This window comes from Dermacentor albipictus, chromosome 1 (genome assembly GCF_038994185.2).
Source record: "Dermacentor albipictus isolate Rhodes 1998 colony chromosome 1, USDA_Dalb.pri_finalv2, whole genome shotgun sequence".
Classification (NCBI taxonomy): domain Eukaryota; kingdom Metazoa; phylum Arthropoda; class Arachnida; order Ixodida; family Ixodidae; genus Dermacentor; species Dermacentor albipictus.
The window spans coordinates 97,066,608-97,090,703 of record NC_091821.1 but is presented as its reverse complement, the minus strand read 5'-3'; positions in this window follow the sequence as shown (position 1 = coordinate 97,090,703).

The window sequence follows — 24,096 nt, the reverse complement described above, 5'->3', positions numbered from 1 at the left end:
TTTGCGCGCATTATGAATCTATTGCCGTTAAATGTGTAACATCTCTGATTGTCTCAGTTTATCGCCCCTTCTCAGGGGATGCTCAAGAATTTGTTGGATTTATAGCTATGGTTTTTGAATATGCGTCCTTAAGGAATTTGCCTATTGTCCTTTTTGGTAATTTTAATATTGACATGCTATTACTTAGCCCACAAAGTATACAATATTTAGATGTCATTGGGTCTTTCTCGTACACAAACTCAATAGTATTGCTTGCTAGAATAACACCTGTAAGTGAAACTCTACTAGACCTATGTGTAACTAACCATAATAGAAGTCAGGTCAGTGCCGGTGTGCTAACAACTGAATTGAGCGATCACTTATCAGTACTTTTTTTTCCCGCGGCAAAGAAATAAAAAAATGTTAACGATGCTCCTGTTGCATATCGCTTTTTTCAATACCAATGCCTTGTCTACATTTCATCCTAGTATTGAATGTATTGACTGGAATGATATGTACAGTGAGCAGAACGCTAGTGTATCGTATGATTTGTTCCAACAACATGTAAAGAGCTGCTATGATGCTGCCTTCCCACTCCAATATTATAAAAGGCACAGCAAGTCCAGGAAACCATGGATTAACAGAGATCTTTACAACAGAATTAGCGAACGAGATAAAGGGTAAGGCGTGCAGGCACTGACACAAGAGAAGTGGACAACACGAACGCCTATACCATAACTTCATTAGAATAAGAGACGTATCTCTATTACATGAATACAAAAACGTTCGCAACAATTAAACTCAGACTTGAAGAGAGCTCGTATCCATTATTGTCAGGCAAGATTCACTGGGATCTGCTGTAATCCCAGGAAAGCTTGGAAGTCGCACGTCTACTCATAGGGAAAACGAAGGATAGCCTTCCTACGGCTAACGATTAACGGCGTTGAGTTCACTGAAGCCAATCTGGCGGACATATCCAATAATCATCTCCGAACTTCAGGTGCAGCAGGTCAGATAAGTCATGCAGCAAATGACTGTGAAGCATACACTTCTTCTTCCTGCGCGAAATCAATTTTCTTGACTCCATGTAGTGAATTAGAAATACTTACATACCTGAAATCGTTAAACAAAAGTACTGCCGCTGGTTCTGATAACTTTAGGGCTGATCCAATTAAACATGTTGCTGAATTACTATGCGACCCACTGCAGCATATCTGCAATCAAGCTTTAGCCACGGTACCTTACCTTAAAGTATGAAGATAGCTAAAGCAGTAGTCATGCACGAAGGTGGCTCTCACAATGACTGGAATAACTATCGGCCTATATTTGTGCTACCTTTATTTTCGAAAGTGTTAGAATATACACTAAACTCACGATTAATGAAGTTTCTTGGCAACCACCAAATGCTTTCCAGGTAACAATTTGGCTTCCGTGAAAAGAAATCAACCAAAACGGCACTCTTGGATATTAAAGAAAAGTTAGTTATTAATGTTGATAATAAGCAATACATTCTTAGATTATTTCTAGACTTTCAAAAGGCGTTTGATTCTATTAAGCATCTCATTTTGTTTCGCAAACCCCCTGACAACAGTCTTAGAGGTTTGGGATTAAATCTGATACGCAGTTATTTATCCGGCAGGGTGCAATTTACTAGTCTAAATGGTTCCAGTTCCCAATTACAGCTGATAAAATATGGCGTACCGCAAGGCTCCATCCTTGGACTATTATTCTTTTCTCTTTATATAAATGATATTGTAAGCATACCGTGAACTCCTGACATAATTCTCTATGCAGACGACACAAGTATTTTTTTACAGATAAACACTTAACTTGAACTTCAAAATGCAGCTAATGTATGGTTAAATAAACTATCAAACTGTTGGCATACTAATCAACTTCAACAAAATGTAGAAAAAGCTAAGTATAGTGTTTTTAAAAGCCGTAACAAGCCTGATGATTATAGTACTGGTATCAGATTTAAAAATTGTGCTATCGAACCGCTTCCTACTTATAAATTTCTATGTGTCGTCTTTGAACAGAACTTGAGCTAGACACCACATGTGAACAAGATCCATGGGAATATATGCAAGTCAATTTCTATATCGTATTATTTCAGAACATTGGTGCCAAGATGGTCAAAACTACAATTATACTATGCCCTTGTTCATTCACATATACACTAGTGTCTACTAAATTGGGGTACAACTGCTAAGACAAATTTAGATATGTTAACAATCCTATAGAAAAAGAGCTGTGCGTTGAATAGAGAACCTTAAACGAAGTGATCACACAGGACCATTCTTTTCCAAGCTAAACATACTCGCAATACATAATCTATTCCAATTAAGGCTTGCTATGTACACACATAGGAAAATTCTGCATGACCCAAATACCCTGTCCACATCTTCGTCATCTGACAACTCACAATATCACCTCAGGCATAACCGACTTAGAACATATATGTTTACAACCAATATCGTACTCAGACACTCCCTTATCTAGTACCTAATTTTGTAAATAGTCGACAAATCGCTAACATGATACAGGAATGCAGGTCTGCTTACAGTCTCAAGAAAAAGCTTAGGAATTTTCTTTTGCTACGCTCCTAACGGTACTTAGCTCTCTTTGCGGTCTCGATATCTTTTTCGGGCGCTGACCCGCAGCATTGTTTCAACAGCTCAATCAAAAGATCTCCTCGTTTGTATATCGCTTTTGTTTACTTTCAAAGCGAATGGCATTGCTTACCTTGACGTTTTGTTTTTTAAATCCAAATAGCTGACAAGAGGTGATAAACACACAAAAGTGGGAATGGTTTCGGTGGGGCCGAGCTACCGCAGTTTAAACTAGATAACCGGGTGAGAATATAAGTGCCGGCGTCTGCGATTGGTCCGCTTCCCCTTGCTTAGCTTGCGATCCCTGCTTGAAAATGGCGTTGGCATGCAACGCGAAGTTAAAAATTATGCGAGAACGGGTCCTCAAAAATGAACAGTTGGCAGAGCGATGTCGTATGTCGGCTCGACAACGTTATACATCCACGAAGAAGGTTTTATTATGCGCAGAGAAATCTATGCTCACCGGCAACTCCTATTATCCAGTACCAGAGCGATCAACGGGCACCTATCTTCTATTCTTTTCTCAACGGGGACTTCCCCAGCTATTTTAAAAAAAATCTGTTTTGTTGGACAACCCGCCGTGGTTGCTTAGCGGATATGGTTTTACGCTGCTTAGTACGAGGTCGCGGGATCAAATCCCGTTGCTGCGGGCGCATTACAATGGGGACGAAATGCAAAAAACGCCCATGTCCCGCGCCTTGGGGCTACGTTAAAGATACTCTGGTGGTTGTAATTATACCGGAGTCCCCGACTACAGCGTGCCTCATAAGCAAATCATCGTTTTGACACCTAAATGGCCAGAATTCAATTCTATTCAGTTTCGTTCAGCATATTAATGCATCTTTAGTGCGTACACTTCACTTTAGCGTTTTGAATTTTCGAGGTGTTGTGGCGTAGCGTTACAGACTGGCGAAGTGGGTGCAGCCCAAAAATTTTTGACCAATAGCGGAGGACTATTGGTGAAAAAGGTGTAGAATCGGAAATACGTTTTTTCTTTAAACTCGGCCTGATCATGCACAATCGGTGTGAGTACGTTATTTCAGACGGACAGTTCTCGCAGTTTTCGTGGTGTCGTGTGAAAGACAGGCGAAATGGGGTACTCCAGATTTTTTTTACCAACCGTTGGGGTCTAATGACCGAAATCAATTAGAAATACTTCTGTGTTATAGCTCTGCGTTATAGCACCCGTTATTTCACTTCAACTTCTGTGACCTGTCAGAGAATTAAGTTGTTTTTACTGGGCTATGAAACTGAAGCATCATCAGCACGGATGCAGATTGATTGATTGATTGATTGATTGATTGATTTCCTTCACTAACATCTAGAGTGGCCGAAGACAATGTGCGCATCGAAAGTACATTGTTCTTTTTTTCTGGTCATCGAAAACCGCCATCTGTAGGCTTCCCTCGCAAAACGAATATACTCTCGTAGACCGGGCGCGTTCTCTTAGCGCCGTAGTCTACGAACCCTGGTAAGGCTTTCTTGTATGCAAATACGAGCTCCGCGTCGTCTGTCAGCCACTCAGGATGAATGGAGGGCGCGCAAGAAATAAGACGCAGTTTGGCAAATATCGACAGGTAGCATTGACCCGAACCGCGACCCAGCAGCATACCAGTTATACGCAGACAGATTTATGATGCTTCGCCAAGCAGGAAACAGAGAAAGAAAACAAAGTCCCGTCGCTGCCGCTTTTGTCGGGTGTCGAACGCGCGCCAGGGGCGTCGGAGCGTGTCTCGTAGGTCGCCGGCAATTATTGACACAGATACCGGCCCAATCGCTGTTTCCCAAACAATCACGTTGTGTGTCAGAACGGCGTCTCGCTTCACGCCCGGTGCTTTCTCAACGTCAAACGATGCCGGTGACGGCCTCCGCTGCGTGACAACCAGCTCCGGCTGCATAGCGACATGGCACGTGTTGCCTCGCGCGGTCGGTGCCTGTACTTACACGCGTTCTGCGATAAGCGTTCGTATACTCCGCGTGGAGCCCGCTCGTGCGTGGGTGGCATAATGCGTGCCGCTTCCCGTATGGGCGCAGCGCCGTGACGACGCTTGCGTTGGACGTGGCTGAGAAAGCGCGAAGATATTCCAAACAGAGATACACAGGTTCCGTCAGAGTATACGCGTCTAAACTCTTCGCGCACACATTTTTCAGGTCGCGTACTGATGGGCCTTTTCATTGTGAGTCAACTAATCCTGAAAGAGAATGTTGACACGTCTGCCGAGAGGATCAGTACAAATATTTGAGTGGTGCGCCAACCCCCCTCCCCGCCCCCCTTCCCGCCTATTTAAGATAGCTTCCTCCGGCTATAGCATGCAAGTAAGCGTTAGTTACAACAATGTGAAGCGAACAGACAATGACGCTAGAGAAAACATTTGGGAAATTAACTGTTCTGTTCATTTCAAGTTTACGATAAAAAATTATGAGGTTTTACATGCCAAAACCACTTTCTGATTATGAGGCACGCCGTAGTGGGGATTCCGGAAACTTGGACCACTTGGGTTTCTTTGACGCGCACCTAAAGTTTACGAAAAAGAAACAAAAAGAAAAGGAGAGGGAAATGAAGCTAGACGAAAAGATAGCTTGCTGCCGGGGCGTTAACTGAGGGGTGTTATACACGGAGCACATTGGTGAGTCCGTCAGTTGAATTATTCACTTGAAGTAGTCCGTGTAGGCCACAGTTGAGTATTATACGATGAAGCCATATTTGCTCTTGTCTATTGAGGCATCGAGGCACATAAAAGCCACGAGATGGAACCCATGAGAATTCGATGTGAGATCATGATCTCTGCATTAGGCTGCTTTGTGATACAACACAGCTTACCAATAAAATGCATCACGAAAGCTTCAATGCGTTTTTCTTTTCTAGTAGGACCAAGTGGCATAGGTTAACCCGACTGGTGCTGTCCACTTACAAGCGGTTTTTCACATGGAAGAATACTCGTACGCTCTCTATCCAAAAAAAAAAAATTGACTGCGGAATGACGCTTGCAGTAGTGTGCTCTATCGTATCATTCTGAGCTTTCGAACTATCCGTGCCATAACCGCATCACTCGTATAAGATTTTGTTCGCATTTTTCCTTTTCATGTGCCACCAAAGAGACGTCCCGTTTCTCATCATAAACAGAATTGCCACCCGTTCGTATGCATGTAGATCATGAATTCGTAAGCAACATGACAAAGCGCGGGCACACGGGTTAAGGAATTGCAAATTATTTTCCGACGCATAGACGCTGTAATATAATGGCGGACTGAGACTATTGGAGCATAAAATACCGGTGGCAATTCAAAAAGCCTTGCGGTGGTTATTGCGCTTTGCCATTGACCAGCTGCCTTCGCTAAATATGTGCTCAGCATGCGGATTGGCTGAAATTTCACCTCACAAACAATTCTATCATAAGATATCTTTTTGTGAATAAGCGCCCAGGTTAATTTACTGACGAGCTTTGGCGATCTTCATGGAGGGATACCCCATTTCTAGCTACTATGACACCACGTAGCGCGCCTTTGCGAGCAATAAAAGCATGCTAGGCTATCGAAACCCTTAACAAACATAACTTGCCGGACACTAAGCACCAGATGTAACCATAACAATCTTTCCAGCCCAGAAATAATTATAAAGTGCATGTTTAGGTCAATCATACGTTAAAAGCACGCAGTGCGCTTTCAGATGGCCTATCAAAGCGCGTCCGCAACAAGAAAGCACCTGTCACCCTCAACTATCGATCGTGGCCTCCCACCCAATCGCCTGTGACAGCGGGTTCCCTAGCTTGCCAGCTGTAGCTCAACTAGCACACACCGGCGTCATGACGTTCGAAAGGCCGCTGCTTCCCTATCACATAATTTCCTGCTCACCTCGGCAGCTTTCAACGGCCGTGTTGCGAATTGACTTGAGCATAATTTTGGAGCAAGTACGATAGTTCGAATCTGTGGTACCATTATAATGGTCGTCTCTTGTCGTCGTCGAACGTCATGACGCCGGTGTGTGCTAGTTGAGCTACAGCGATTGTTTTTACAGTTGTGGGCATTGCAAGCTCGCTGTCTTTACGAGCGTTCTGAGGTTTGTGAAGCTGCTTTTTTCGTAGGATTTTTCTTGCGTCAAAAGTTGTTCGTCTTTAAGAATTGCTTCCCAAGGCCCATATACACAAAGAAAGCTCTTACGCATGTACTATACGTACGTGCAGATGCTTGTCAATCAAAATCATGGGCATATTATTATCAAAGTTGGTAGGGCCAATATGGCAAACAGTAATTTCAAAAGAAGAGCTCTGTGAATTCGGCCAGAGTATCGTAGAACTTGGGGTACTCCAACATGCGCATCCCTCACATGATGACGATGAAATGACAACGGTGAGATGACGACAGTATTACGAGGGTGGCGCGACAACAATGGGATGACGACCATGCAGTGACAACGATGTCTTCACGTCGGCTGAATGACAAGGCCAGAGGGACGACGACGCAACGACGGCGACTGCGGGACTATGACGTAATCACGACGACGGCTTGACGAAAGCATGTCAACGACGGAATGACGACGATGGACTTACGACGAAGGACTGATGACGCTACAGTGACGACAATGGCATGCCAATGAAGTAATGACGAAGATGAAATGAAGGTGACGAAATGACAACGAAGGTATAACGGTGAATGCATGGTGACCATTGCATGACGTCTATTCAATGACAACGGCAGGGGGTCGACGACGCAGTGATTCCGACATAGTCAAGACGAAGAGTGGTGACTATGGCATGACAATGAAGGAATGACGACAGAGAAATAACGACGATGGAAATGAAGGTGACGAGATGAGGACGACGGCGGGATGAAGAAGGCGTTTTTGTGTTGGGTCTGGCGTTTGCGTTTACATAGATCCGCTGTCGTCGCGTGCCCCCTTGCTTTGCATTGTATCCGGAACTGGGTTACACCATACCCGGCACCGACCAATCGTGCACGAGAGCAGCCAGCACAGAAAAAGTGTGGGGAATTTAGTGTGTGGTAGCCCTATTGCTACCTGCTCAAGGCAGAACGCGAGGCGCGGTCGGTGGAGAATCGGTCGGTGGTCGGTGAGCGGAGAACCATATGCTTGCTCAGTAACTATGCGGCTACAACCCTGAGACCGTCTTCTTTGTCTCTTCGGAGCCAATGCCCTGCCTTGGAATCCTTCAGTAAATGGAGATGGTTCAACCAACCTGGCCGTCTTCCGAAGTGCATTATTGATTTAGTTGTTCAGGGGCTCTATCACCTAAAACCATTCCAGTATGTTTTTATTCCAATCTCGTGACGTCAAATTTGCTTAACCGCCAGCGCAAGCATCGGGCAGTGACCCGCAAGGCGGTCTGAACAGACCAATCAAACGCTCTCCTCGTTCATAGAAGGCCACTTTTGTTTGCTTGAAAAACGAGTAACATTGCCTGCACTGGGCAGCTTGTCTTATCTAACTGGCTGACAAAGGGCGAGGAGCACGCTTTAGGTGGAAAGGGATTCTACGGGGCCGAGCCACTGCACTGAAAATTGATAACCGGATGAAGAGTTTGGTGCCGGCGCCTGCGATTGGTCTGCTTTCCTTTACTTAGCTTGCGGTGGCTGGTGGAAAATCCTGGCGGCATGCAACGGAAGCTAAGAATGACGCTAACATAGATCCTCGGCAAAGAAGAGTTGGCAGAGTGAGGTCGTAAACGTACCGAAAGTGCTCAAAAACGCTACACGGCCGTGCAAAAAATTTTCTTATACGCAAGTAAATCGATGCTTTCCGGCAGGTACGAGTAGCCAGTGCCTGAGCGATCGGCGGCAGCCATCCTTTATTCATATCGGCAATGGTGCAGCCTGCGGCAATTCAGAAGAAAAATCATTTTTGTGCGGCATATTAATTCATCTTTAACGCGTACACGTCATTTTGACGCGGTGAGTTTTTGCGGTTTTTTGACGTTGCGTGACAGGCAGATGAAGTGGGTGGATGGATGGATGGATGGATGGATGGATGGATGGATGGATGGATGGATGGATGGATGGATGGATGGATGGATGGATGGATGGATGGATGGATGGATGGATGGATGGATGGATGGATGGATGGATGGATGGATGGATGGATGGATGGATGGATGGATGGATGGATGGATGGATGGATGGATGGATGGATGGATACAACATTATTGTACGTCCGGCAAGGTTTTGACCAATAGCTGAGGGTTAATGGCAAAAAGGCGTCGAATCAGAAATAACTATTTTTCTTTTGTTCGGTCAAATCGTGCATCATCAGTGTGTACACGTCATATCAGATGGGGAACTATCGCGGTTTTCATGACGTCGTGTGACAGAGAGGTGAAGGGGGGGTGGTCCAGAAAGTTTTTGACCAATCACGGAGGGCTTATTGGAGAATTGGAATAGAAAAGTTGGGAATAGCTTTTCGTCATAGCGCCCCTGGCTACTTCCAGCAATGTAAATTGTTGTTGAAGAGCTGCGGAGCTGACAAAGTGAACAAACCTATACACCTTCACGGCACAAAATATACATCAATATATAGTTATAGCAAGTATATCACGTATGATGCACGGAACCGACTGCTACATCGCGAGTCAAATGGGAATACACGCCGTCGTGAGATTGACTTCAATGAACTCAAGCGGTTGTTAACAAGCCCTGAGGGCCGCACTGTAACCATCTCCGAAAGCCAGTCCTCTCTGAAGGTGTCGGCGATGATAATCGGGTGCCTCTAGGACAGAAACGGCCAATCCGCTTTGGAGCTCTAGAAGGGATTACAGACTGAAGTGCTCGACCGGGGGGTGAAGCAAGGGTAGCTACAGTGTTTCATGTCTCCCTGTCTTCGTACCCGTTCGCTTCCTCTTCTAGGTTATTGAACGCCAAATAAATTTTCCTCAACCATGCTCCTTTCAAAACGGACGATCTCAATGGCCCACGACCAGCGACCTGTGATCATAGAGGTAGCTAGAGGTACCGCCCGAGGATCGGCGGTACCTCTATCAGTGAACAATTTTTATTTCTCTCCTAACCTCAGGTAGATTTAGTGCCAATGTAGAATGTGTTCTATCATGGACTTATGAAATTAGCAGACCAACTTTAAGCGATTTTTTTTCTTGAGTGGAGAGGGGGAAGATTAGTGTTTTGCCGACCGTGCTGCGCACGGTACCAGGCCTCTTGCCATGGTGAGGGGTGTCTGTCCTGTAGCAATTCAAAGCACTATATATTTCTGAGCGCAGGTTCATACATACGCTCAGAAAGAGCTGTTTAAGCGACATGGTTCTCCATAAGTGTTACAGGATCGCGGCGGACAGATGAAAAAAGAAATAAAAAAATGAACTGATGGACGTTTCAAGCACTGAGGTGATCAGATATCGTGAGAACAGTGCGTGGACTTCATATGACAATTTTAAATGAAAGACACATCTCCAATTACCATTTTATTATTGCCGACATGGCAGAATGGCTCACAGGATCTACGCAAATAGAAATGTTTTTTGCTCCGAGTCCAAGGACTTCGAGCCGCCACCTGAGGCCACCACAGCAAAAACTGCCGGACTATTCTTTAATAAAGTTTCTTCTTCTTCTTCAAACAACCAAGTAGCCTTCCGATACCATCTCAAATGAGATTTCATGTAAGCAATCTTTCTCCCTCCCTCCGACCCCTGTTTTTGTTTGCTTTTTTTTTCTTAGTATGAACGCCAGCTGTCAGTGGGAAGCCAGCTAATACTGGTATTTATTTATTTGTTTGTTTGTTTCCGTTGCGCTTTGGTTCATTACGCACGTTACGACCTCAGGTATAAAAAAAATTCATGGACACCTTTCCATCCGTAATTCGTTTACTGCGCAAAACAGCATGATGATTACGACGACAGGACATCAACGACTTCAATGAATGTAAAAAGTAAATGCCTGTTTCCTCCCATCCACTTTCTTGGGTATTTGAGCAGAAACCCTAACGCTGGGAGTGTTAGCAAACGCTATTCATGAAAATGGCGGCGGATGTGCAACATCCTGTCGCATCCGCAGGCGTCCCTTAATATGAGAGTATAACACCGGCCAACAAATCCTCAATGGTTACCTAAAGCCATCAAGGCAACTACAGTGGAAGCCCTCGCCGTGCAGTGAGCAAGAAAATCAGCAATACTGAGGGTGTAAATTTATTGCAGCAACTAAATAAAGCCAAACAAAGCATAGCGGAAATACGCGAAGCACGGCGTTTGGGAGCGGGGTTGGCGTGGGGGAGTAGGATGGATGTGGCACACAGCCGGTCGCTAAACAAGCTGTATCCGCAGGAACTGCGTTCCCAACTCCGAATCACGTTTTCGTCATACATAGTAACACTAGTCAACTTGGGAGCATGAAGAAAATATTCTGGTTAATTTTTATTTCTTCTCATTTCGGTTTATGCGAATAGCGGGATAATTCAAGTCAATAATGGGGTCCCCAACGTAGTGGCGATCACGTCTACTGCCACAGGCAGTTTTTCAGTTATTTAAAGGGCTCCGTACCAGGCCCCATAGCAAATTTTGGTTGTACGCTGGAAGTTGTTACGTGTCCTACAGAGAGCATTCTGCCACAAAAATTTTTCAAATCGGCTCATTAATCGCCGAGATAGAAATATTTCAGTGCCGCGAAAACATGATTTCAGGAGGCGAGCTCCACTGCCAAGCGAGACACTCTCTCCCCTCGCCCTGTCTAGCCTCCGCAGGCGGAACTCCTTCCCTGCGTTCTCCCATACCGAACCTCGAGGATCGCGTGACGCAAACATCACGCGATCCGCCTTCTTTTTTTTTTCCTCGCTTTCTTGCGCTGCGGCGCACTTCCGCTGACGGCGTCGCCCGCGAGCTGTTGTGTTTGTCTCGTTTCGCGCAGCGCACAATTTTGCGCGCCGTGCACGAGGACACCTGACTAGCGGTATAATTCAGTGCTACACGAATACTGAGGCAGACAGGCAGACGCAAGCGGATCACAGAGCATGATCCCGCGCTGGAACACGGTAGGAAATGACATAGTTTCGTTGTCCGCGCGCGCGACTGCACGACGTGGGGACAAGCAGACGAAACGGAAGTACATCTCTCTTGATGCGGTGCGAAGTAAAACAAAAAAAACATGAATACATTCGGTTTGTGTGTTTCATTATTTCTCTAAGCTCTAATTCGTTCACTCAGCCAACATATTACACCAATAACAGACGTTGCCTTCAATAATCCTCGAAGCCACGAGTCATCACGAGCGACGTCGCAGTGCAAGCATGTGTACGTAGGCGTACTAGCACGTGTACGTCATCCTCCGGCTTGGAGCGCGGCGGCAGCGAGGAGAAGGGAAACGGCGTTTGGTTTGAAATTTCAGATCTTTTCGTGGCGCCCAGCGATGTAAAACTTTGCAGACACGGTCGTTATCGCGCAATGTATGATCTTCGCTTGTCAGCTCAAGATGGCCAGACCTGGTGAGTGGGCCCTTTAAGGGGTCGCCAAACTCTCATTTGTTTCTCTCTCTGATTTTGTACTGCGGACATGCCGTCACCACATCGCAACAGCGAAAAACAAGCGCAACCAATTATAGCAGACATCTTTAAACCAACACTCGCGTCGATAGCTGGGCACAAAACCACTATTCTTCAAGAATGACGTTGCAAAGCTCGTGCAACAATCTGTCTCTTCGCACTAAAGAAAAATGGAGGCCGGGCCGGGGCAAGGGACAGGAGAGGGTCTCGACTTTTAGCACGAATGAGCAGCGGTCCACACACGCGGCAGCACGGCGCCGCAGAACGGCCGGGCCAACGCGACGCTCGACATAAATCAGTCGTCGTTGAGAGGCAGCCGCGCCGAGTGCGCCGAAAATAGAAGACTTTTATTCGTCAACAGTCGGCGGCGCAGCCCCTGGCTCGCTTTACGGCCGGCCAGGAAACGACTGGAGCGCTAAAGGCGAGCAGTTAAAACATGTGTCAAGCTCGATCAGCGTTAGCGAAAAACAGACGCGAACGCCAGCAGCCGTTCTGCTACCGCGCCAAATGTGTCGGGACGAGGCGCATGGTAACGAATGTTTCCAGCTGAGACGGCGGAATGTCGCTAGGACATCACACTGTACTCCATGTATACGCTGGTCGTTGATAATTTCCGTATCGAAGGGAAAGAAAAAAAAAACAATCACCTACGGGTTACAATTTTGCAAAGTAGCGCTTTATACAGAATAACGAGTCGAAATAATAAAGAGGTATATGTACTGTCTGCTGTTTATTTAAAAGAAAGCTTGTATAACTAAAATGACAGCGACTACATGAACACGTCTGGGCTGCGTCTTTGCAATTAATGAAGAAATAAATGAATGAATACATGTTCAATTCCAGAGGATGAACCAATAACTAATTGGGCCGATCGATACACGAGGTAAGGGTACATGCATAATCAGTTGTTATTGTTTTTGGTGGCTACACATGGTGCCTACATGATCGCAAAAAAGTAGCATATATGACTGCGTTGCTTCGCGCATTCTGGATAATGCACATATCTGACGCATCTTCAGTTCGCAAGCACAGTGCCTTGCGCATTGCATTGAGTTGAATTCCGTTTATTTCATTTGCCTATTAAGACCTGTGGGGATGATGCAAAAAAAAAAAACGCTCTTGTGACAGGCTCAAGGACGCTGACATTCTGCGCAAACAGGGTAGATGGATACTTGCGAACATGTGATAATTAAATAGTTCACCTGGAATTTCATAGATTGCTGACCGACTTTTTGAAACACAAAGTTAGTGAAAGCATTTAGTGGCAAGCTTCAACATGACCAGAATATTCAACTGCAGTATCGAGTTACTTTTGTGCTTCAATGCATGAAACGTCATTTTGTTAAGAAAGTAAGTTGAATGACAGTGCATTTTTACCGCAAGTTTGACGGCGCATATCTCGTTAGCGGTGCCATCCAGACAATTCTTTTCAAGTGGATATGCCTTGCACTCTCACCCGCCGAAGCCAAAGGCGCCTTTTCTGAGCCTCGAAAGCATTTGTCAAGTATTGCGGAGGGAGAATAAAAATTCACACGGAACACATTTGTAACAAGAAACGCAAAACATCTTTAATGAGAATTGCGCTAACATCAGGCGACATCTAATCATGATTTTTGACATATTAGGGAAAAAGGCTGGCCAATTGCAAACAGAATATAGGAATGAAGAGCTTCGTTAAATGAGCCCCTGGTATACTGCATTATGTTAGCGTGTGGTAAAGGGTATGTAGGACAAAGTGGACGTGGCAATGAATGACTGTTTAAGAGAACGTAAGAACTGCGCGGCGACCTATGGAGCTCGTCCTTCGTTGTACATCATGCGGCTGTGAGCCGCTTTTTTGCCTCGAGTGTGCTTTTGTCAGCGGGAGCAATGAAAAGCTCACACGTCAACTAACAGAAGCAGAACCAAGATTGCAGTTTGGTTCTGGTTGCGTAAGCCCTCCTCTGTGGTAAGGAGTGCTTCAGATAAGGAGTTAATTTTCCTAAACAAGAGGTTCGCTTTATGCCAAGTGGTGACATACCCGGTGCTGTATAAATACGAGGCTTAAAACAAGCCTTTCTTGATAGTTAGCACTTGTGTGTATTCTTTCTTGTTCTTCCTTTCTTTTTCTCTCTGTGTGTCTGTGTGATGCGAATTTTCTTAAGCCTGCGTTGAAACACATCACGGATTAGTCGGTAGGAAAATAAAAATTGAAGAAATAAGGATGAACAGGAAGAAAAGAAGCCCTCTGGTTTGGTGGCGCAGTTCCCCGCGCATCTCCCATTGGATTTCTCGACAGATGGCGCTAGCAGGCTGAAAGGGAAAGGGCTTTAGTCAGTGATGTAGCAGCACCTTCCAATCGGAGTGCGAGAACACGTCCTGCTGGGCTGTAGCGCGGGGGTATACAAAGCGCACGTGCGTTATTTGTAAAGTGCTTTTGAGCGGAATATGCTCATACGCGCTCACAAAAGTGGTACGCGCATGAGGAGGAGCTCTTATGAGGAGCGCGCAACAATTTGAAGTCTTCCCAGCGAGAGCTCCGTGGAGCTCACGCTGGGAAGACTTCAAATCTGCTGAGCAGGCGAAAGGGTGCGCATTTCTTTCTCGCCTGCTTTCCGTGTAGCGTGTGATACGCGTCCATTACATCGTCGTCCGAACGCGCCGCACTGGTCGCATAGTGTATCTGTGCCTTCGACGTCACGAGGGACCCTCGTCGCATAGATCATCGCGAGCGGATGTGCGGTGCATGTGAACGGCTTAAAAAAAGGAGCAGGAAAGAGAAAAACTCGCGCCGCATTACACATGCACGGGCCGCGTGAAATATGACGACCTCTTCGTTTCCTGTACGACCCGTCTGCCTTTGGAATAACAACAGCGTTTCAGTTTTCCACCGCGCGCAGCATGCCTTTTCCGGCCGTATATACATCGTGCCTGTCTCCGCTTGTCGCTAGTACATGTGTGACAAGTAAAAAAGAAACGCCGCCAGAGAGAAAGAGAAAAAAAAAAGCGGTGCCAACCTAATAGCAAAAGGAAACAGAAGACAGTTGACGAAAAGAAAGAAATACTGGGCAAATAAGAAAAAGAGAACCGGTTCGAGAGTTTCTTCAGATGCGGAATGAACAGCTTCTACGGCGGCCTGCATATGCATCGAGCATCTGCAGCGGCGACGCCGTCACGCTCGCGCGGTCGATGAATGAAGGGCATTAAAGCTGCAGCGCCAATGGAGCGGGCATATTTGTGGGCAGCGCACGCGTGATGTAATTTACGTCGCCCGCGGCGGCAGTCCGCGCACAGGAGGCGGCAAGGTTCCAAAAGCCTTCGGTTACGGTCGCAAAAATGGGCTTGATTCCGATGCTGATAACGGCCCGAGGTAAATCAAGTCCGCGGCCAATCTCGTCGCTCGCGGTGAATGATGGCAGCTTTTACTACGTCAATATGCGTCTAGTTTGGGCGTCATTATGGCCGCTGCCGCCGCCGCAAAGCATGTCCGCGTCCACTCCATTAAGGTCACGTCACCGGCGATGGTACACATGAGCCGCGCATGTCAAACGCATACGGCGGCGCATCTGCGCGATTCCTCGTCGAAAGGAGCGAATTGACGGGTGCGCACGGCTCGAAGTTGCGGCGCCCGCTTGGCAGGCCGTGACTGTCTTGACTCTGGGTTTCCCTTCGTGTAGCCGACGGTGTCAGCAGGCAAAGGGAGTGGGATCACCCCCTTCAATCGCTCTCTGCTCGATCGTTCCTTTCAGTGAACAGAACCATGTGGTCCGCGGGGAGAGTTTACTATACCATTCCGTTGCGTGTACACTTAATTACAGCAGCCAAGCAGTGTAGTGTTACGCTGCATAATTGTAAACAAACTAAAAAGCAATATGATTCTCATATCTACCATTTGGCCAAGTCTCCGTGATTCTCGTTTCTCTTCTTATATTTAGTGAGGCTGAAATTTTTTACGCTTGGTCTGCGTGAAAGAACATCACGGGGTTAGAATAATCTGGGACCCTCCACTACGGCTTCTCTCGATAGAAAGAATCCGTAGCGATGTTTCAGCTTTCATAAATTTCCCTTTAAGAAGTTCCTTTCCGCTTGGAGACATTAAAGCCTATCAGCAAAATCAATCAATCAATCAATCAATCAATCAATCAATCAATCAATCAATCAAGTTCATCCGGGCTACATCCACTGAAGCCTTAAGTACACCATATAGCTGATTGTAAATGAGCTCCGATGTCGCGAACCGAATTTGTGGAAGGTAGGTCTTCTCCATTTTCTTTTGCTCCTAAACTTCAATGACATGTCTCAGCCAAGAAAGCGTAAAAAACGTAATTAAACGTTCAATAGACAGCAACTGCGAAGAGATAATCTATTTCTTCTGTTTTTCACGACGCCAGCGCTGAATCAATGGATACGTTATGAAGACGTGCTTCTAGTCCTGCTCACGGCGGGAATATGTAGTGGCGTGCTTCCCATTTTTAAGATAGCTTTGTTATCACTATCCACTGTTTTTGTGATCGGCGGCTTGAATTTATCCGCTGATAGAAAGAGGAGGTAGTAGTGTCGAAGGGAGGTTGAGGGGACTGCTACGGCGACGGAGCCAGCAGTCAGAAAGTAGGTCGCCGAGGGTGAGGAAAAGGTGCTTGTGTCTCCGGACAACTCGTTGGATGGTCGGAGAAGCGCTGACGTTACGCCAGAGATTGCTGAACCTTGCAGGTTGACAAAGCTGTCCCGCGTGCTGGGGATTTTAAGCCAGCGCCAACTACAAACAACATATTGGCCGCCGAAGTGCTTTCAGGGTGCTTGCGATACATACTCTGCTCGTTTAAATATCCAAAAATGTGCTTTTTAGAGCGTAGCTCTTCGGCGCCCGTTCCTGTGGCGAGCGTCGGCGTCGTCCCTCGGCGTCCTCGTAACCGAGCGTACGAGCAAAGCGAAGGATGAAAGAGCGAACGCGGAGCGCAGGTGAAAGACGACGTTAGCGAATACAGTGCGAGGAGGAAAGCGGAGGACGAGGGTATGACGAAAGCGGGAGAAAAATAGCGTAGTGCCGCGCAAGACGGGCTTTGCGGCGACGGTGGCTTCCAGGTGGCGCCAAAGTAGCCCGCGTCGTGTGTTCACCGATGGCGCGACTGATACCATGTATAGAAGCAAAGCGCTGCATGAGCGGAGGTCTGTTGCGGTGACTGCTGGGAAACGCGCCCACGCGTCACCCACACGCCGCCTTTGGCGATCTCCAGATTAGCGAGGCAGTCGTGCCACACTTGGCTCCGTTTGCAACGGGCCGCACGAGACAGATTGTCCGCGCCAGCCAATATATCACGAAATGAAAAGACGCGTATTAAGAGTGGAACGCGATAGCTTACAAAGATCCCTGACTGCTTCTCACGCTTCCCGGCAACTTGAGCCTCGTGAATAGTGTTTCCCGGTAATGTTTACCGGGAAACACTATTCACGAGGGTGGGCTTTGGGGTAGAAACACGCCCTTTTGCGTAGGTCACGATGCGGCGAAGGCGGGCGCCAGCTGGAGGTACTGCGAGGAACCGAGCGCGCCGCTCCGTGGCCCCGGAGACAGAGACGCGCCGGGTTGCGCAAATGGCGGACGCCATGGCCGGTCTGTGAATTGTATAAACGCTGGAAAACGGGTTTCTTTGAGTTTTCGCGTAGCAGAATTATGTTTTCTTGTTTAGTCAAATTACAATCCGAGAGCTATCATATCTGTAGATTGTGTGTGTGTTTTTTTTAGTTTACGATGTTTCCACGTGTTTTAGCTTGAGAAATTCAGTTCAGTCAATTCCTTGCCTCTTATGGATGACCTGGGTATGAGTGGCTCGAAAATATTTTTGCCGATACGACCTCCGACGCCGTGACTGGACGCCGACGCAGGACGCCGGACGCCAGCTGCGGATTTTCTGCGACTCGGGCTCCCTAACACTATTGTGTTGATATAAAAACTGCCGCGATTTATTCATTTCTTCCGCGATGTTCTTCGTCAAATTGCATAAGAAAGGATCTGGCAATGAGCAGTTGTGGGGAGCAGGCTATCTTTTGAGATTCCGCGAACAGATTCACAGTTGAAATACAGAACATGCTCATGTGATCGCATCCTCCCTCCACGGGCCACTTAGTTCGCAATGCTGTAAAGCCTTTTCTGATTTCATCTAACGTGCACGATCATGCATTAGCCTTATTATTCATACCTCAAATACCCCATTTGGGGTTTTACATGAGGGGTGGGCATATCTAGGTTATATTTTCAATGAATGCCTTGAAGGATGAATGACTGGAGTGGTGCACCGCTTCAGTAGGTAGGTGATTCCCTTCTTTCGTTGCTTGAACGAAGAAAGAGTTAAGATGAGCGGTGGTGCGAGCTGGAGAGGGATAAACACCCTTTGAATGGCTAATGACGGGATGAAGTGCGATGGGCAGGCGTGATGTCGGTCTGGTGAAGAAGCGAATGATAAAACTTGTAAAAGAGACAAAGTCTTGCTGTTCTGCGGTGGTGCTCGAGGGTTGGAAGGTTCAGAGATGACTTAAGTTTAGTGACGCTAGTGTGGTAAGAGTAATCGGAGTGAGTGAACCTTGCTACACGATTCTGTATGGATTACATTGCTGTTGCCAGGTGAAATTGATATGGGTCTTACACTGAGCATATGTATTCCTGTTTGGGGCGAAAAAGTGTTAAATATACTAGTCATATCATAAGAAGCCAACAAACACTGACACCAAGAACAAGATAGGGAAAATTACTTGTGCGTAATAAATGAAATAAAGAAACGATAAATTAACGGAAATGAAAGTGGATGAAAGAACAACTTGCCGCAGGTGGGGAACGATTGCACAACCTTCGCATTTCGTGTTACATAGTACAATTACAAGTACACGACTGGCATCATTGCTAATACTGCAAATGTGGGAAGACCAACCACGCTTACTGGACAAGTTAATACCTAAGTACTTATAAGAAGTCACAGCACATATTTTAGAACTGGAATAAATAAAAGCAGAACGAGAGGGAAGAAAATCGACAGACTTCAGCAACTCTTCTGGCTGCGAGTTCATTTACTGGGACGGGCTTTCACAGTGGGGACCGCCAGATGGCGGGGTTCACGGGGCCACCACGTGCGATTTATGTTATGTAACGAAGACGCCTATACTTAATACACCTAAAGCCGCAGTCTACTTGGCCGGGCTCTACTTGGTTTTTCAAGTTGTCTCATCAAAATATGATATAATTATGATTTGTTGCACTTCAGAGAAATTGAAGCCCCATGCCATGATTATGGTGTCGCCAGCTCTCTAATAAAACGAAAAGAAAGTACGACTAAAATCAATCGGCCATTTCTATGCGACAGGAGTGGGCGTTCGATCATGCTACTGCAAGTATTAGACGACATACGAAGGTTAAGTCCTGCCGTGGTAAGGCTTACGAGAGGCGGAGCAGTAGCTCGCGTCCAAGAGAGAATTGAGACGCTGCCTTGGGAAATCAACCAAATTTAATTTACGCAATGTAAGCTTGCGTGCAAGCGCAGAAAACTTACTCTCTGGATCAGCTCGAAAAAAAAAAGAAAGAGGAAGAAGAAGAAGAGTAACATTGGTTGGCATTGTATTAGGGAAGTCGGGTGGATGCAACTGCTCGGTGATTTTGAATGACACCACAGTGGCTTAGTAGCCACTGAAAGACGATTTGGTATATTTTCTGAATTGCCTGTGGTGAATTTTCCTATGCCCGCGACAAGACCATGGGATCCAGGGCGTTGTGTAGAGAGTAAGCTCTGGAGGGCTGCCTCAAATTCGCAGAAGATGGAGTGTTGGTTGCGAGCTTCTTGATTGATGAATTCAAGCAGAAGAACGCCGATGAAACTTGGAGCGGCGGACGAGAATAAATGTTCGTAGGCAGACCAAATTCGAGACCTTTTCTGACAGCTCATGTGATAGCTATCGTGCGAGAAACGAACTTCGTATATGTGCTCAAAAAATTATTCACAGCCGCAGTGCCTTCGGTAGTATAAAATGCGCTTTTACTCGAACTCAATGTTTCTGACTATTTTCTGTTGGTGTTTATTAACTACAGCAAGAATGGGAAAAATATGCCTCTTAAAAATCGCCTTTGGTGCAACAGCAAACATCAAACAGTTGTGGCTGCCATACAATAGTCGTTTGCGGGGACGTTTGCCATGTGGAAATTGTAGTAGTAATCGTACTGCGCTCCGGGAGCTCGAAAATACAAAAATGTAAATTGTCAGCTTTTCGAGTAGCAAGAACGTTTGGACTTGCATTGGAAATCTCGAGTATTTGAACGCCCTTGCTTCTTTTCAAGACTATGGAGCTGCAGCATCACCCCGCTAGTCAGATAATAAGGGGGATGGTTTAAGTCTGCCTCGAGGGAGTGGTACATTGCGGAACTATACCATCTGTGTATCGTCCTCACCGTGACGCAGACTCTCGCGGTTCTCTGAAGAAGTTTTTCCTGAAGCGGATGACTGTCGCGATGTGATGACTACTTAAGAATACGGTGACTATCGAGGAAGGGCAAAGAAGTCGACCTGCGGGTGAAAGTAATCTAGCCTTCAGCTCTACTCATAGGGAAATGAAAGATGAGAAAAGGGGGGAACCTGTAGCGACAATTAGGAGTGGCACAGACAGTGAGATCACGTGATACCTTTATAGGTAGACTTGAGCTATCACAAGACAATCCAACGCTGCACGAGTCAGTCCGAGACACGCAGGCTTTGCGACTCCGAGCTGTCGCACTGATAAATTGGTGTTCAGCTTCGTGGGAATAAAATGCGTGTAACAGTGCTAAAGTTGGTACTATGGCTCAAAGAATAAAGGCGCATACAGCTTCACTTGTGTAACTTAATCTATATAATGCAGCAAGGTTGAGAAGTTAATTGGGCTGCGCCCGTGTGCGGAAAGGACAAAATCTGAGGGGCAGGCATAACCATGAAGTGATCACTATAAAGACACATTTTTCTTCGCACGCGTGACTTTAGCACAAGATGACTATTTCTTTTACTCGTCAGATGCTTTCTTTTGTTATTTATTTCTTCCTTTTCATTGCTTTACTTATTTTCTTTTCTTTTTTTTTGACGCAACATATTGCACGGACTTATCAGGGCGTAAGTAGAACCCGTATCAGGGATCCATCGCGAAATTTCATTTCCCTCCTCAGATCAGCTCCACTGAGGTTTCTGGCTGCGCTGCACTGATATATACTCCCTGACCACGTTCACACGACAAGGCTTTTCCAGGAGAGGGGAGCAGCAGCGGCATTCATTCACTCCCGCTTTGATATATCATCGTGTATGTGCGCTCGTACACCAGCCGCGGCGATGAACGCCAGCGGCCCTCCGAACACGGGCAGGAATGTGCACACAGCGCCGGGCGCGTTATCCGCGAACACAATCTCTCCGTCCCTAATGGACCGGTCTCCTTCGGCGGCGTCTCCTCGGGCCGGTATCGCCTGTCCATCGCTGGTCCAGCTTCTATCGCGTCGCACGCGGCGGAATTCCGCGCTGATTGCTTCCGTCGTCGCACGTTGTCCGTAAATCTTGGGAACAGGCCGAACAAACTATCCTTCAGCAGCCACGGCTACGAGCGATAGCCCGTAAAATGCCGCCGAGGCCGAATTCACGACTGCCTTGGATGCGTAAATCATCTACAAAAGTAGGCGGAATCAAAGGCAGGCCTCTGGGAAAATTTGTTACCGCGTAGATTGCGCGGACGTTTTGGGGAATTAGTCGCGCTGAAAAATTTCAGTCAGCTCAGATTTACAGCTGCATGCGACAAGCGTCGGACATGTCGTACCAAGTCGAGAGATTAATAATACACGATTATAATCGGCAGGCACTGGAGCCTCTCAGCTCTTCCCTATGAGCCGCGTCGGTTCCTCTGATAAAATATGGATACCACTGTCGCGACGATGAAGCTTTAACGGCGCGAATAGGATGCGCAGCACAAGGTACGTGCATGACGCCACTTGAAAGGTTGGTAAAGTCACGGGAACAAGCTCTAGTGCACGTAAACGCTTTCGGGAGATTTCGTCGAATTCGTCTCGTATAGCCCAACTGCTGTATCGCGCCCTGCGCTGCGTGTCGCGGCTAATTCAAGTAAGCTGACTTTGAGCACGTCCGCGAAGTACCGAACACAGGGGATTTAATTCGTGCACATTTCTACGGACGCATTCGCGTCTCTGCATGGATGCCCCCCATCTCTTACGAGTTCCTTTAATGAGGCACGAGAGTTTTCGCAACTTAAGCGTTCATATATGGGGCGCGCAGCTTGGCGCTGTCTTTTTACTCATCGCTATTTAACTCGCTCCCACAACAAATTGAATTTATTTATTTTATTTATTTATTTACAATACCCCTAAAGGCTCTCGAAGGAGGGTAATACAAAGGGGGGCGGGGCTACAAGAAAAAGCACAAGTGTACATTCAGGTACAGCATACATAAAAACATTTACAAGAGATTTTTACCGCTCAACAAGGCAGTGTAGTTATCATATTGAACCAAAAAACAAAAAAAAACCGAAAAACAAAACACTGTACATAAAACATCAGGAGCAAGCAACAACTCCTAAAGCATCAAAAATGTCAGGGAAACACACTTAATAAGAAAACACAACATTTTTAACAGCACGTCACAGTAGTGCAAATTATTTCCTTAAATTTGGCTATATCAGTTTCCATGGCTATGTATGAGGGTAAATCGTTCCAATCGATGATAGTGCGTGGTACGAAGGATTGAGCGAAAGCTGATGACCGACACAAAATGCTTTTCTCTTTATTAGCGGGATCGTGGCGATGAAAGATAATCGGCGGTGACTGAAAAATATCATCACGAAGTGAGGAGTGGTTGAAAATTTTATGAAATAGTGATAAGCGAGAGCGTTTTCGACGAAGGCTCAAGGATTGCAAATCGGCGCGTTTCTTTAAAGATGTAACGCTGGTGACTGTTGAATAATCTGAAAAAATAAATCGAGCAGCATGGTTCTGCAGGGCTTCAAGGTTAGAGGCTAGATATACCTGATGGGGATCCCAAATTGCCGCAGTATATTCAATTTTCGGGTGAATGATTGTGATATATGGCTGCTTTCGTAGAAGTGGTGGCGCTTGCTTGAGGGTTCGTTTAAGTATTCCAAGAGTGCGGTTAGCCTCTGCCAGGGTTAAATTGATATGGTGATGCCACGTTAGGTTGACTGGAAATGAAGGCCAACATATTTGTAGGAAGTGGAAGGCTCAATCGTGCTGTTATTAATGAAGTAAGTGTTGTCAATTCGAAACTTTCGGCCGTTAAATGTCATTAAGTTGGTTTTAGAGATATTAAACGACATTAGCCATTTGGAGCACCATAAGGTAATTGCATCAAGGTCAGATTGCAAGCATTGGCGATCGATATCAGAGGAAATTGTGCGGTAAATTACGACATCATCGGCAAAGAGACGAACCTGGGACGTTGCGCAAGAAGGACGATCATTAATATAGAGTAAGAAAAGTAAAGGACCTAGCACGCTGCCCTGGGCGACACTGGAAGTAACGTGGGCAAAAGAAGAATTGTAGTTGTTAGTGGAAGTAAACTGGAGCCTGGAGGAAAGAAAAGCTTTAAGCCATGCGAGGAAGTTAGGGTGAATGTTTAGGCATGAAAGTTTGAGGAGTAATCTGTGGTGTGGAACGCGATCAAAAGCTTTTGAGAAATCAAGGAAAACTGCATCTACTTGCAAACCAGTGTCAACGGATGAGTGTAGGTCATGAACAAACTCTGCAAGTTGTGTTTCACAAGAGTAGCCCTTGCGGAAACCGTGCTGATACTGGTATATTATGTTGTGGCTTTCTAAGTATTTGGCAATTTGGGAGTGAATGACGTGTTCCATGACCTGGTGGTGGTGGTGGTGGTGAATTGTAGCAACAGGCGGGTTTAGCCTGGCGAACAAGGCCGGCAATTGCTCCGCCCGAGCGTCTTGCACAATACCGCTGAAGGGTTTCACCATGTGTCCTTCAAGCCAGTCTCTCTTAAAAACTCGATGAGGAGACGTGAAGTTTCT